Source organism: Mobula birostris, chromosome 11 (genome assembly GCF_030028105.1).
Source record: "Mobula birostris isolate sMobBir1 chromosome 11, sMobBir1.hap1, whole genome shotgun sequence".
Classification (NCBI taxonomy): Eukaryota; Metazoa; Chordata; class Chondrichthyes; order Myliobatiformes; family Myliobatidae; genus Mobula; species Mobula birostris.
In genome coordinates this window covers 19,227,424-19,240,007 of record NC_092380.1, presented here as the reverse complement: position 1 = coordinate 19,240,007, position 12,584 = coordinate 19,227,424, and positions in this window count along the sequence as shown.

Genomic DNA, 12,584 nt, shown 5'->3' with positions numbered 1-12,584 from the left:
GCCTGGCCTGTGTGTGAGTTCCTTTGTGGTGAATGAAGTTACTGGTCCCCTTCGCCGGGAATGGCAGCTCCCTCGCTCAGGGTAATTTGGGAGCTGGCTGCCTGCTGCCCGAGGGATGGACAGGAAGGTCGTCAGCAGGAGCTGGACATCTTGCCCCTCAGCAACGACAAGAGATGCTGCAGGTGCCTGAAATCGAAAGCAACACGTAGAAACTGGTCAGGAGCTCAGCAGGTCAGGCAGTGTCTGTGGAGAAGGATAAACAGTTGGCCTTTTGGGCCGAGACCCCACGTTTTCATGAAGGGTCTCGGCCCGAAACGTTGACTCTTTATTCCTCTCCGTAGGTGCTCCCCAACCCGCTGAAGGCCCTCCAGCATTTTCTGTGTATTGATCTGGCCTCGCCAGCCTGCTCCCCTCCAGAGGCTGAGCTACAGCACAAATACAGGCCCTTCGGCCCATTTGCCATCTGCGTTCTTCATGTGACCTGCCGTCGTAAACTTCCTGTGATTCAAGTCAGCCAGGCTTTTGTTCAGAATGTAGATGTAGAGGCATCATTAGTGTAAGGTAACAATAAAGTGGGGTTGTGAATCTCTCTAACCGGGTCATACAGCAGAGAAACAGCCCCTTTGACCCAAATGATCCAAGTCTATCTCATTTGGACCATATCTACCTAACACAGGGTTCCCAATCTGGGGTCGGCAGAACCCCTGATTAATGGTATTGGTCCCTGGCGTAAAAAGTTTTAGCCCCCAGCTCTGAAGGAATTTCTGTCTATTCACCTGTCCAATTAAATATCGGCTATGTACCTGCCTCAACCATTTCCACTGGCATCTCTTTGCGTATACAGACCGATAAGTGTGAAGCGGTAAAGGTCTTTACCCTAAACGTAAGCTGTCTGTTTCCTGCCTGGCCCACTGAGTTCCTCTTAGCCAGGGTTTCCCAAACTTTTTTATACCAAGGAGTCCGTGGACCCCGGGCTGGCAACCTCTGCTGGCACCTTCTCGTGTTACTTCAGGTCCCACCACCTGCAGCGTCCTGTGTCTCTGGAAATAAATAAAGTTCCCCTCTAGTTTCTACTAAACCTCTCACCTTAAACTCGTGCCCTCTAGTGTGTAAGTTACAGAATGGGGGGTGTTTCTGGTGTGAGGGTGACAGGAGAGCGTGACTGCCTCTCAGTGTAACAGTGTCCTGTTGACATGCAGACACCTGGCTTCCGCAGCAACCTTGCAAGTTCTCACAGTTAGACCAGAGCCTGGAGCTCAGTTGGAGGAGTTGCAGCATCCGGGCCCGGTAACGTTCACACCACTTGATGCAGAGCTCGGACCGGTCTGCGGATTATCGTTAACTGCACCACCGTTCGATATCCCACCGTGGACTGCACCCTCTGGGGCCAGCTGCGCACTCTAACGGCGCCTTGCACTGGCAATCCTCAGGAAAAGGCTGGAGCTGGGACCGTCCCAGTTTAAAGGGACAGGGTGCACCCTTCCAGCCACATTGCAGGCTGATGCTCGCTGCTCTGAACTACCATGTTGCTTAGAAACTTACAAACATACAGTACTGTGCAAAAATCTTAGATACATATAGAAAGCTAGGGCACCTGAGACTTTTGCACAGCACTGTATTTGTAAACATGGAGTGGAGAGCGAGTTTGTAAAGCTGGCAGGAGCAAAGGATGTTGGGACTGACGAGGGTGGAGCGCCACGGGAGGGATGTGGGACAGGTGGCAGAGGAGTGCCAGGGGTGGTGAGAGACATGGGTGCAGCCACACCCAGCCCTGAGACACCAGGCAAAGTCGTTTGATTCCAAACAATTGGTTTATTGATTATTACAGAATGTCTCTCTGGTGCTTCCTGCACCCTCCACTTTTTCCCAGCCATGATTCCCCTCTCCCTGCCCCCTTCCCACTCTCAGTCCACGATAGAGACCCAAATCAGAATCGGGTTTATCATCACTCACATATGTCATGATTTTTTTTTTGCAGCAGCAGCAGTACAGAGCAACGGATACAATTACTACAGTACTGTGTAAAAGCCTTGGGTACCCTAACTACATATCTGTGCCTAAGACTTCTGCACAATACTGCACAATGAAAACACAAGTACTGGAAAGGTTCAGTGGGTTAGAGAGATGTGGGAAACAGGACAGGGAGTCTCATTGAGTTTACTGTTCAAGCCAACATACCTTCATCAGTACGTTCCGGTCAGAGGTCCCCCAGTGACTATGGGATAGCAGGAGGAGGCCACTCAGCCCTTCAGGTTTCCCCACCAACGTGATCCTGACTGATCTCCTCTGTACCAATTTCCAGTAACACTCAATACCTCGATTCCCCCCCCCCAACTGTTTACCTATCTCCACTTTGAACACACCAAATGACCCAGCCTCCCTCAGGGACAGAGAACTCCGGAGATTCACTTCGCCCCCCCCCCCCCAAAGGAATTTATACACATCTCCGTGTTAATGCCCAGCCTCTTTCCCCCGTAGCTGTGTCTCCTTGCTCTTGACTCTCCCGCTAGTGGGAACATTCCAGCATCATCTAAAGCAGCGGTCCCCACCCACCAGGCCGCGAGGAAACGAGATGAGTCAGCTGCACCTTTCCTCATTCCCTGTCACGCACTGTTGAACTTGAACATAGAGTTGCCAACCGTCCTGTATTTGCTGGGACATCCCATATGTTGGGCTAAATTGGTTTGTCCCATACGGGACCGCCCGTGTCCCGTATTTCCCCCGCTAAGCTAGAGCATTCCTATGAAACCTTTTGTGCCGAAATGGCATAAAGCGAGAAGCAATTACCATTAATTTATATGGGAAACAGTTTTGAGCATTCCCAGACCCAAAAAATAACCTACCAAATAATACATAAAACCTAAAATAACACTAACATATAGTAAAAGCAGGAATGATATGATAAATACACAGCCTATATAATGTATGTACAGTGTAGTCGGGAAGATTAAGTCAAAACTGATTTGAGGGGGAAAATTGGCACGTACGCGCATGCGCACGTCACACACACACACACACACACACACACACACACACACACACACACACACACACACACACACACGTGCCCACGCAAGGCTTCATGGGCATGGTAGTCTTTCCTGGGGTAAAGTGTCCCGGGATTTGACTGCTACTTTTGTCTCTTATTTGGGAGTGAGAAAGTTGGCAACCCTAACTGTAAAAGACATGTTGAGGTGAGTTTAACCCCACTTGAACACCGCTCCCCCCCGGTCGGCCGGTCCATAAGAATATTGTCAATATTAAACTGGTCCGCGGTGCAAAGAAGGTTGAGGACCCCTGGTCTAAAGCCGCCTGAAGATCTTGCATGTTTTAATAGGTTACCTCTTGCTTTCCTAAACTCCGGGGAATACCGACCCACATTGTCAGCAGCCAGCTTGGTCTCCCTTCGTCATGTACCTCCCACCAACCCAGGAATCAGTCTGATAAACCTCAGCTGCACCTCAATAACACTCACAACACGCTGGAGGAACCCAGCAGGTCGGGCAGCATCCGTGGAAACGATCAGTCAACGTTTCGGGCCGGAACCCTTCATCAAGACTGAAGAGGAAGGGGCAGAGGCCCTATAAAGAAGGTGGGGGGGGGAGGGTGGGAAGGAGAAGGCTGGTAGGTTCCAGGTGAAAAACCAGTAAGGGGAAAGATAAAGGGGTGGGGGAGGGGAAGCAGGGAGGTGATGGGCAGGAAAGGTGAAGAAGGAATAGGGGAAAACACAATGGGGAGTAGAAGGAGGTGGAACCATGAGGGAGGTGATAGGCAGCTGGGGGAGGGGGCAGAGTGATATCAGGATAGGGGGAGGGAATTACCGGAAGTTGGAGAACTCTATGTTCATACCAAGGGGCTGGAGACTACCTAGACGGTATATGAGGTGTTGCTCCTCCAACCTGAGTTTAGCCTCATCATGGCAGTAAGAGGAGGCCATGTATGGACATATCCGAATGGGAATGTGAAGCAGAGTTGAAGTGGGTGGCAACCGGGAGATCCTGTCTGTTGTGGTGGACGGAGCGGAGGTGCTTGACGAAGCGGTCCCCCAATCTGCGTCGGGTTTCACCGATGTAGAAGAGGCCACACCGGATGCAATAGAAGACCCCAACAGACTCACAAGTGAAGTGTTGCCTCACCTGGAAGGACTGTTGGCAAGTTTGCAGACGACACAAAGGTTGGTGGTGTTGTAGATAGTATAGAGAATTGTCAAAGATTGCAGAGAGACATTGATAGGATGCAGAAGTGGCAGATGGAGTTCAACCTGGAGAAGAGTGACGTGGTACACTTTGGAAGGACAAACTCCAAGGCAGAGTACAAAGTAAATGGCAGGATGCTTGGTAGTGTGGAGGAGCAGAGGGATCTCGGGGTACATGTCCACAGATCCCTGAAAGTTGCCTCACAGGTGGATAGGGTAGTTAGGGTAGTTAAGAAAGCTTTATGGCGTGTTAGCTTTCATAAGTCGAGGGATAGAGTTTAAGAGTTGCGATGTAATAATGCAGCTCTACAAAACTCTGGTTAGGCCACACTTGGAGTACTGTGTCCAGTTCTGGTCGCCTCACTATAGGAAGGATGTGGAAGCATTGGAAAGGGTACAGAGGAGATTTACCAGGATGCTGCCTGGTTTAGAAAGTATGCATTATGATCAGAGATTAAGGGAGCTAGGGCTTTACTCTTTGGAGAGAAGGAGGATGAGAGGAGACATGATAGAGGTATACAAGATAATAAGAGGAATAGATAGAGTGGATAGCCAGCGCCTCTTCCCCAGGGCACCACTGCTGAATACAAGAGGACATGGCTTTAAGGTAAGGGGTGGGAAGTTCAAGGGGGATATTAGAGGAAGGTTTTTTACTCAGAGAGTGGTTGGTGCATGGAATGCACTGCCTGAGTCAGTGGTGGAGGCAGATGCACTGGTGAAGTTTAAGAGACTACTAGACAGGTATATGGAGGAATTTAAGGTGGGGGCTTATATGGGAGGCAGGGTTTGAGGGTCGGCACAATATTGTGGGCCGAAGGGCCTGTACTGTGCTGTACTATTCTATGTCTTTGTCTATGTCTATGACTGTTTGGGGCCCTGAATGGTGGCAAGAGAGGAGGTGTAGGGACAGGTGTAGCACTTGCGCCTACAGGGTAAGTGCCGGGTGGGAGATCCGTGGGGAGGGACCGATCCCTGCAGAAAGCGGAGAGGGGTAGAGAGGGAAAGATGTGCTTAGTGGTGAGGTCCTGTTGAAGGTGGTGGAGTGGGGTAATCTATTGCATCTGTTGTGGCCTCCTCTACATCGGTGAAACCTGATGCAGATTGGGGGACCGCTTCGTCAAGCACCTCCGCTCCGTCCGCCACAACAGACAGGATCTCCCAGTTGCCACCCACTTCAGCTCTGCTTCACATTCCCATTCGGATATGTCCATACATGGCGTCCTCTACTGCCATGATGAGGCTAAACTCAGGTTGGAGGAGCAACACCTCATATACCGTCTGGGTAGGCTCCACCCCTTGGTATGAACACAGAATTCTCCAACTTCTTGTAATTCCCTCCCCCTCCCTTTCTCTATCCCTATTTCACTCTGCCCCCTCCCCCAGCTGCCTATCACCTCCCTCATGGTTTCGCCTCCTTCTACTACCCATTGTGTTTTCCCCTATTCCTTCTTCACCTTTCCTGCCTATCACCTCCCTGCTTTCCTTCCCCACCCCTTTATCTTTCCCCTTACTGGTTTTTCAACTGGAACCTACCAGCTTTCTCCTTCCCACCCTCCCCCCACCTTCTTTATAGGGCCTCTGCCTCTGCCCTCTACAGTCCTGACGAAGGGTTCCGGCCCGAAAGGTCGACCGAACTTCTCCACGGATGCTGCCCGACCTGCTGAGTTCTTCCAGCGTGTTGTGAGTGTTGCTTTGACCCCAGCATCTGCAGAGTATTTTGTGACCTCAATAACAAGCCTCTCATTCCTTGGGCAAGGGGACCAGGACCGCGCACGATGCGCGAAATCCCATATAAGCAGCAGGTGTCCCGACCTGTTGAGGGTCCCGTTCTGGAGCCTGGTCGTGGGGCGGTGGCATCATCCAAGTCGGCGGTCGCGGCTCTAACTTAGTTGGTTTGTAAGGATGGTTTTGGAGACGGAGAGGGGCGTTACGGGTCAATATGAGCTTGGAGGCAAGGATGTGGGTGAGTTAGAGATCAGATTAGGGTTTAGGGACTGAGGTGCAGAGTCGAGGCCTTTGCTCTGTATTTTAAAGCCAGCAATGTGGACGTGGGAAAGAAGAATTTCCGGGGTCCGTTCTCCCTTCAAAAAGGCCAGTGACACGTGAGGATGATGGAGGACATCGGTGGATGTCGGGCGGTCCCGAGATGGGATGCCTGTGCAAGCAGGAGGTAAGATCCGGAGTCTGAGCCTGGAGGCTGGGGATCCTGTCATCAGCTCGTCTGGAGGTCGGCACCGAAGATTGAAGCTCAGAAGTGGAAGACCAAATGCTGGAGACTGGAGGACAGTCCGTGTGTGGGTGGGAAGGAGGGAGGGAGGAGAAGGAGTTTGATTTGCTGCTGTTAATTTATTGCTGATTGTGTGCTGTGCAGCGCTGTGCTGTTCTCTGCTGGGCTTTGTGGGCATGTTACGTTGGCGCCAGAGTGTGGGGTGACACTTGCGGGCTGCCCCCGGCACGTCTGTGTGTTTCGAAATACATGCGCTCTCTGAATCTGAGGACATCAGGGTGAGGAGTGAAAGAGCAGGGTCAGGGTGGGGCTGAAATCAACTCCCATACAAATTTCAGGATTCAATGGAAAACACGTGAATAAATATTAAAAACATGGAAATGAAAGAAGACCACTATTCCTTTTGGGTTTGGCACGAAGTTGGGGAATCTTCTCTGGTGCTGGGGAGTCCCCCCAGGTGGGTGTGAGGGTCGCCGTCCTCGCTGATGGGCAGCAATTCAGATCACTCGACCGCCCTTCTCCCCACCCCGAGCTCTCGGGTCTCCTTTAAAGTTTTCCCCTCTCACCTTAAAAGTGTACCCTCTAGTTCTAGTCTTTTCTGCTGTGGGGAACTTCTCCGCGCCCCTCAGAATTTTATAAATCTCTCTCCCAGTGAGAATAAGCAACACACACAAAATGCTGGAGGAACTCAGCAGGAGTCTGGAGAAGGGTCTCGGCCGTAAACACCGAATGAGAATAAACCCAGTTTATCCAGTTTCTCTTTACAACCCCCGGGTACGCAGTCAGGCACTGTCGTCCACTCCCCTCTGTCTGTGTGCTGTATAGAAGCCATCAGGAAGGACGAGGGGTGACGTGGCCAGGCAATGGAGGGACCCAAGTGAACATCACAGACAATATCACTGTCTTCTGTTCTGATCCGAGGTCAGTTCACAGGCTGATCGGCATCTGCGAACAGTTCGAGCTAGCGTCGGGGGCCAGGGTCAACCGCACGAAGAGCGAAGCCATGCTCTTCGGCAACTGGCCCGACCGATCCAGCGTCCCCTTGACCATCAGGTCTGACCACGTGAAGGTGTTGGGGACCTGGTTCGGAGGGGCTGAGGCGTGCAACAAGAACTGGCAGGAGCGGACTGCCAAGGTGAAACAGAACCTGGGACTGTGGGGAGGGCGCTCCCTGTCGATAACGGGCAAGAACCTGGTCATCAGGTGTGAGGTTCTCTCAGGGCTGCTGTACTTGGCGCAGGTCTGGCCCGTCCCTGGCTTTAAAATCACTTGGGCCGTCTTCTGATCCATCCACAGCAGGGCCCGGTCTGTTGAATTGTGGTATACAAGTCTCCAGAGAGAAGAGGAAAATGTCCCTAAGAATGGCCTTTATCTTGACCGTTACCTTCGTGTGTGTCAGCATCGAGCCGGAGATTCACAGGCGATGAAAACAACATTGTAGAATCCAGATGTGGCAACACCGCTGGTGCCAGTGACTGGTTAACCAATTTCAGCGATGCTTGGGGGAATAATAAGCATTAAGCTGGGAACCAATTCCCTGGCAATCCTTGAATTTGTTCACTCCAAAGGGAAGTTAGTTAGATCGTCTCAACTCAGCCAATCCCAATTCAGTCTAGTCCAGCCAATTCCAATCAAGTTTAGTCCAACCAGCCAATCCCAATCTAAGCCAGCCATTCAATGCAGCCTAATCAAGGCAAAATGGACCAATTACCCAGCTCGATCTATCCAATCAAATCCTAGGCCTGTCCAGTCCTGTGTTCTCTCATCGATCAACTCAACCAATCCCAGCATGCTCAAGCAAATCAATGCCTAACAGAATCAATCCCAGTCCTACAGGAAAGAGAACGATAACTTTGATAACCCCTTCCTCACTTAAAATAATCATCATTATGTGCCATGATGCATGACCATGATTATTCTTGACAAATTTTCCTAAAAGGTTCAAAGGTTCATGTTATAGTCAAAGTCTGCATGTATAATACAACACTGATATTCATCTTCTCCAGATAGCCATGAAATACAGAAAAATAGAAAAGACATCAAACCCCTCCCCACATGAAAAGGAAAACACCAAACACCAAAAGTCCACCCCTTCCTCGCACAAAAGCTAACACATCACTCACATGGAAAACAGCAGCTGGAACGTCAAACCCAAAACCCCCCAAATCCCTCCCTCGCAAAGAAAAACAGTGACAATGACATTAAACCTCCAACCCTGTACAAAAGTGGTTTGCCATTGCCTCTTTCTGGGCAGTGCCTTTACTTCAGTTCCTCCATCCCCACCACATTTTCTCAGGATGTGGTTTTCCATTCTAGAACATCTGACATGTCTTCTTTCTTCAAAGATTGAAGTTGCCCTTCCTCTATCATCGATGCAGTCATCAGCTGTCTCTCCTCCATTTTCTGGATATCCAACCTCACCTGATATCCCCACCACCACAACTGGATAGAGTTCTCCTTGTCCTTACCTATCGCCCATGAACCTCTGCATGCAGTGCAGCGTTCTCCATAATCTGCTCCATCTTCAACAGGATCCTACCACTAAACATATCTTTCCTTACTCCCACTCTTCACTTTCTGCAGGGATCACTCTCTCTGTGACTCCTTTGTCCATTCATCCCTGCCCACTCATATCCCTCCTTTCACTTGTCCCTGCAAGTGGGGCAAGTCCTACATCTCCCCTTCACTTCCTCCCTCACCACCATTCAGGGCCCCAAACAGTCCTTCTGAATAAAGTGACACTTCACTTGTGAGTCCATTGGGGTCATTTACTGCACCCGGTGCTCCCAATGTGGCCTCCTCTACATCAGTGAGACCTAAGAACATCCAAGAACAATGAAACAAGTCTTCTACTCCCAGCTTAAAGAAGGCAAATGTAAAAGAGGCGGACAACAGAAGAGATTCAAAGACGTCTTAAAAGCCAACATGAAGAAATGTAACATCGACATCAGCAATTGGGAAACCAATGCCAAGGACAGGAAACTCTGGCAAGCCATCATCCGAGAAAGAACAGCAACTCTCGAAGCCAACAGATGTGCAGATTTAGAAGAAAAGGGAAGAAAATGGAAAGAGAGGCAACAACAACCAAAGCCTGATCTGCCATCTAGAAATACCTGTCCTGAATGCAGAAGAAGTTTCAAAGCCAAGATTGGTCTCATAAGCCACTTGAGAGCCCATAAGTAGATTAACAGAACCAAAACCATCATCTTCGACCTCGAGGGATAGCTACGATGGAGAGCATGAGAACTAGGAGCAGGAGTAGTCCACCTGGACATCAAGTCTTGCCCTAGATGGGGGGACCACTTCATTGAGCACCTTTGCTCCACCTGCCACAACAAACGAGATTTCCCAGTGGTCACCCATTTTACCCATTGGATGGGTGAGTGGATGAAAGAGGTATGAGGGTCTATGGTCCATGTGCGGGAAGGTGAGACTAGGCAGAAAGCAGGTTGTCATGGACTAGATGGGATAAAAGGCCAGCTTCTGTACAGGCCGATGACTCTGTAATCACCAAATGCTCCAACAAACATCTACACACGCATTGAGGAAAGTATCCTTTCTGGTTGCATCCTGGCCTGGGGCAGCACAGGGACGTAGGAGGCTGCAGAGAGTAGTGGACACAGCCTCGTCCATCACGGGAACAGCCGTCCCCATCTCTGACAGCATCTACAGAAGGCACTGCCTCAAGAGGGCAGCAGCCATTATCAAGGATTCTTCCCAACAAAGCCGTGCCTCTTCTCACTGCTACCATCAGGCTGGAAGTCCCACACAACAGGTTTCAGGGGAAGTCTACAGTTCTATGTAGCCCCCCTGGCCACCCTCAGGGTCGCTCGGCTCGTTGTCGTCTAGGGAAACACCCTTGGCCCCGCCAAACTGGGTAATTAGTTTGTGTGGATGCTGTGTGATGTACCCCACCTCGCCCAAATAACAGACAATACACCAGATACGATTAAATGATTTACAGTTTATAGATATTACTGGAACTATATAATTAATAGAGAATAAAATATAAAAGGAAAATAAAAGGCGCCACACTTATCAAAGTTCAATCTCTTCGTGCACAGACAGTTGGAGCTCAGGACCCTTCTTCTTCACCCTGCGACCCCTCGGACCACCTCGACCGGCTGCCTGGGACCAACAACGGTGGTCAACCAGATGCTCCACACGAGTCTGTCTCCGTCTCCTCTCCTCGCCGAATGCCCTCCTTGGGGTCCGACCCTGTTAGCGGACTCACAGCACCTGGTCCATCCTCTGTCTCTCTCTCTCCCACCTTCTCCTTAAAACCCCACGCATACAATATCTTCAGATACACCAAAAACATAACAACTATCCCAATTGGTTCGTAACATATTCTTTTCACACTCTAACCCAACACAAGCTGCTAGCGCAAGAACTTGCTCAGCATTTATCATAACAAAGAAGCATTCCCAAGTATAACATAACAAAGAAGCCATTTTAATTAACCTGCACAGTAACATAAAAGACAAAACTCCCTTACACTGAGATAGCATTAGGGTTGTGTATGTCAGTTTGAAACCATTAGGTCCACGAACTGACCTGCACAACCTTTACTCTACCCTGGCTTCAGAAAACTATGGGCCATCTCTTGCACTACAATGGACCTGTCTCTGATTGTGCCTTTGGTCTTGCTTTGGCACCATTTTCAGAATCAGGTTTAATATCACCGGCATATCTCGTGAAATTTCTTGTCTTTGCGGCAGCAGCACAATGCGATCCATGATAACAAAGAAAAAAAAATCTTGTGAACTACAGTAAGTATATTAAATAGTTAAATTAAATAAGTAGTTCAAAAGAAATGGGAAATAAAAAAAGTAGTGAGATAGTGATCATGTGTTCATTGTCCAGATGGCAGAGGGGAAGAAGCTGTTGCTGAATCATTGAGTGCGTGCCTTCAGGCTTCGTTACCTCTTCCTGGGAACAGGGCACATCCTGGGTGGTGGGGGTCCTTAATGATGGACGCTGCCCTTCTGAGGCACCGCTCCTTGAAGATGTCCTGGTAAATGACTAGTAAATCTGACTGGTAAATTGTCATCTATGCTGAACCACAGTGAAAAGCTTTGCTTTGCATGCCACTTGTACAGATCATTTCAGTGCAGCAGTGCACTGAGGTAGTACAAGTGAAACGCAATATCAGATTGCCTTGGAGAGATTGCATTTAGATTTAAAGGAATAGAATAGTTATAATTGAAATAATGAGTGGATGAGCAGAAAGCAATTTGTAATAAGTCCACATCCTCCAGCACTATCTTGAATAATTTATGTTTAATTTGTGTATTATTTATATTCTGTGTTATCTGCAACTTCATGCATGTAATGCTGCTATAAACACATTTGTCATTGTTTCTGTATCTAATGGAACTTGTGTACTTGACAATAAACTCGCCTGAACCCATACCTATAGAAACGTTCCTGCATCAGCCCACCAGAAGTGGGCCACTCGGCCCCTCAAACCTACCCCACTTTGGATCACGACTGTTCTGCCCCAGGACTCACCTCCTCTTCTGCGTCACCTTAGATTCCCCGATCTTTCTAAAAATGTATTTACCTCCTCTCCGAACACTCACAACGATTTCACCTCCACTAGCCTCTGACGTTGAGAATTCCAGAGATTCGTCACCCCGCCCCCATTGAAGTTCCTGCTCGCCTCCATTCTAAATCACTGCTCTCAGATCTTATAACTATGTCCCGTCATTTGGGATTCCAATGGGAACGACTAGATGGGAAACAAACACAAGGTGCTGGACACAAACAAGAAAAAAATCTGCAGATGCTGGAGATCTAGAGCAACACACACAAAATGCTGGAGGAACTCAGCAGGCCAGGCAGCATCTATGGAAAAGAGTAAACTTTTGATGTTTCAGGCTGAGACCCTTCATCAGGACAGGAGAATAAAAGATGAGGAGTCAGAGCTGGAAGGTGAGGAGGGGGGAGGAAGAAACACAAGGTGGTAGGTGAAACCAGGAGAAGGGGGAGGGATGAAGTAGAGTTGGGAAGTTGATTGGTGAAAGAGATCAGGGCTGAAGGGGGAAACTCCTCCCGGGAGTGGGGAGAAGATGGTGGTGCGACAGCAGCACGTGCAGCCACTTCAGTGATGATATCTGTTATCTGTCAAGTAGGGGACCGTGCACAATCCTGATTTGA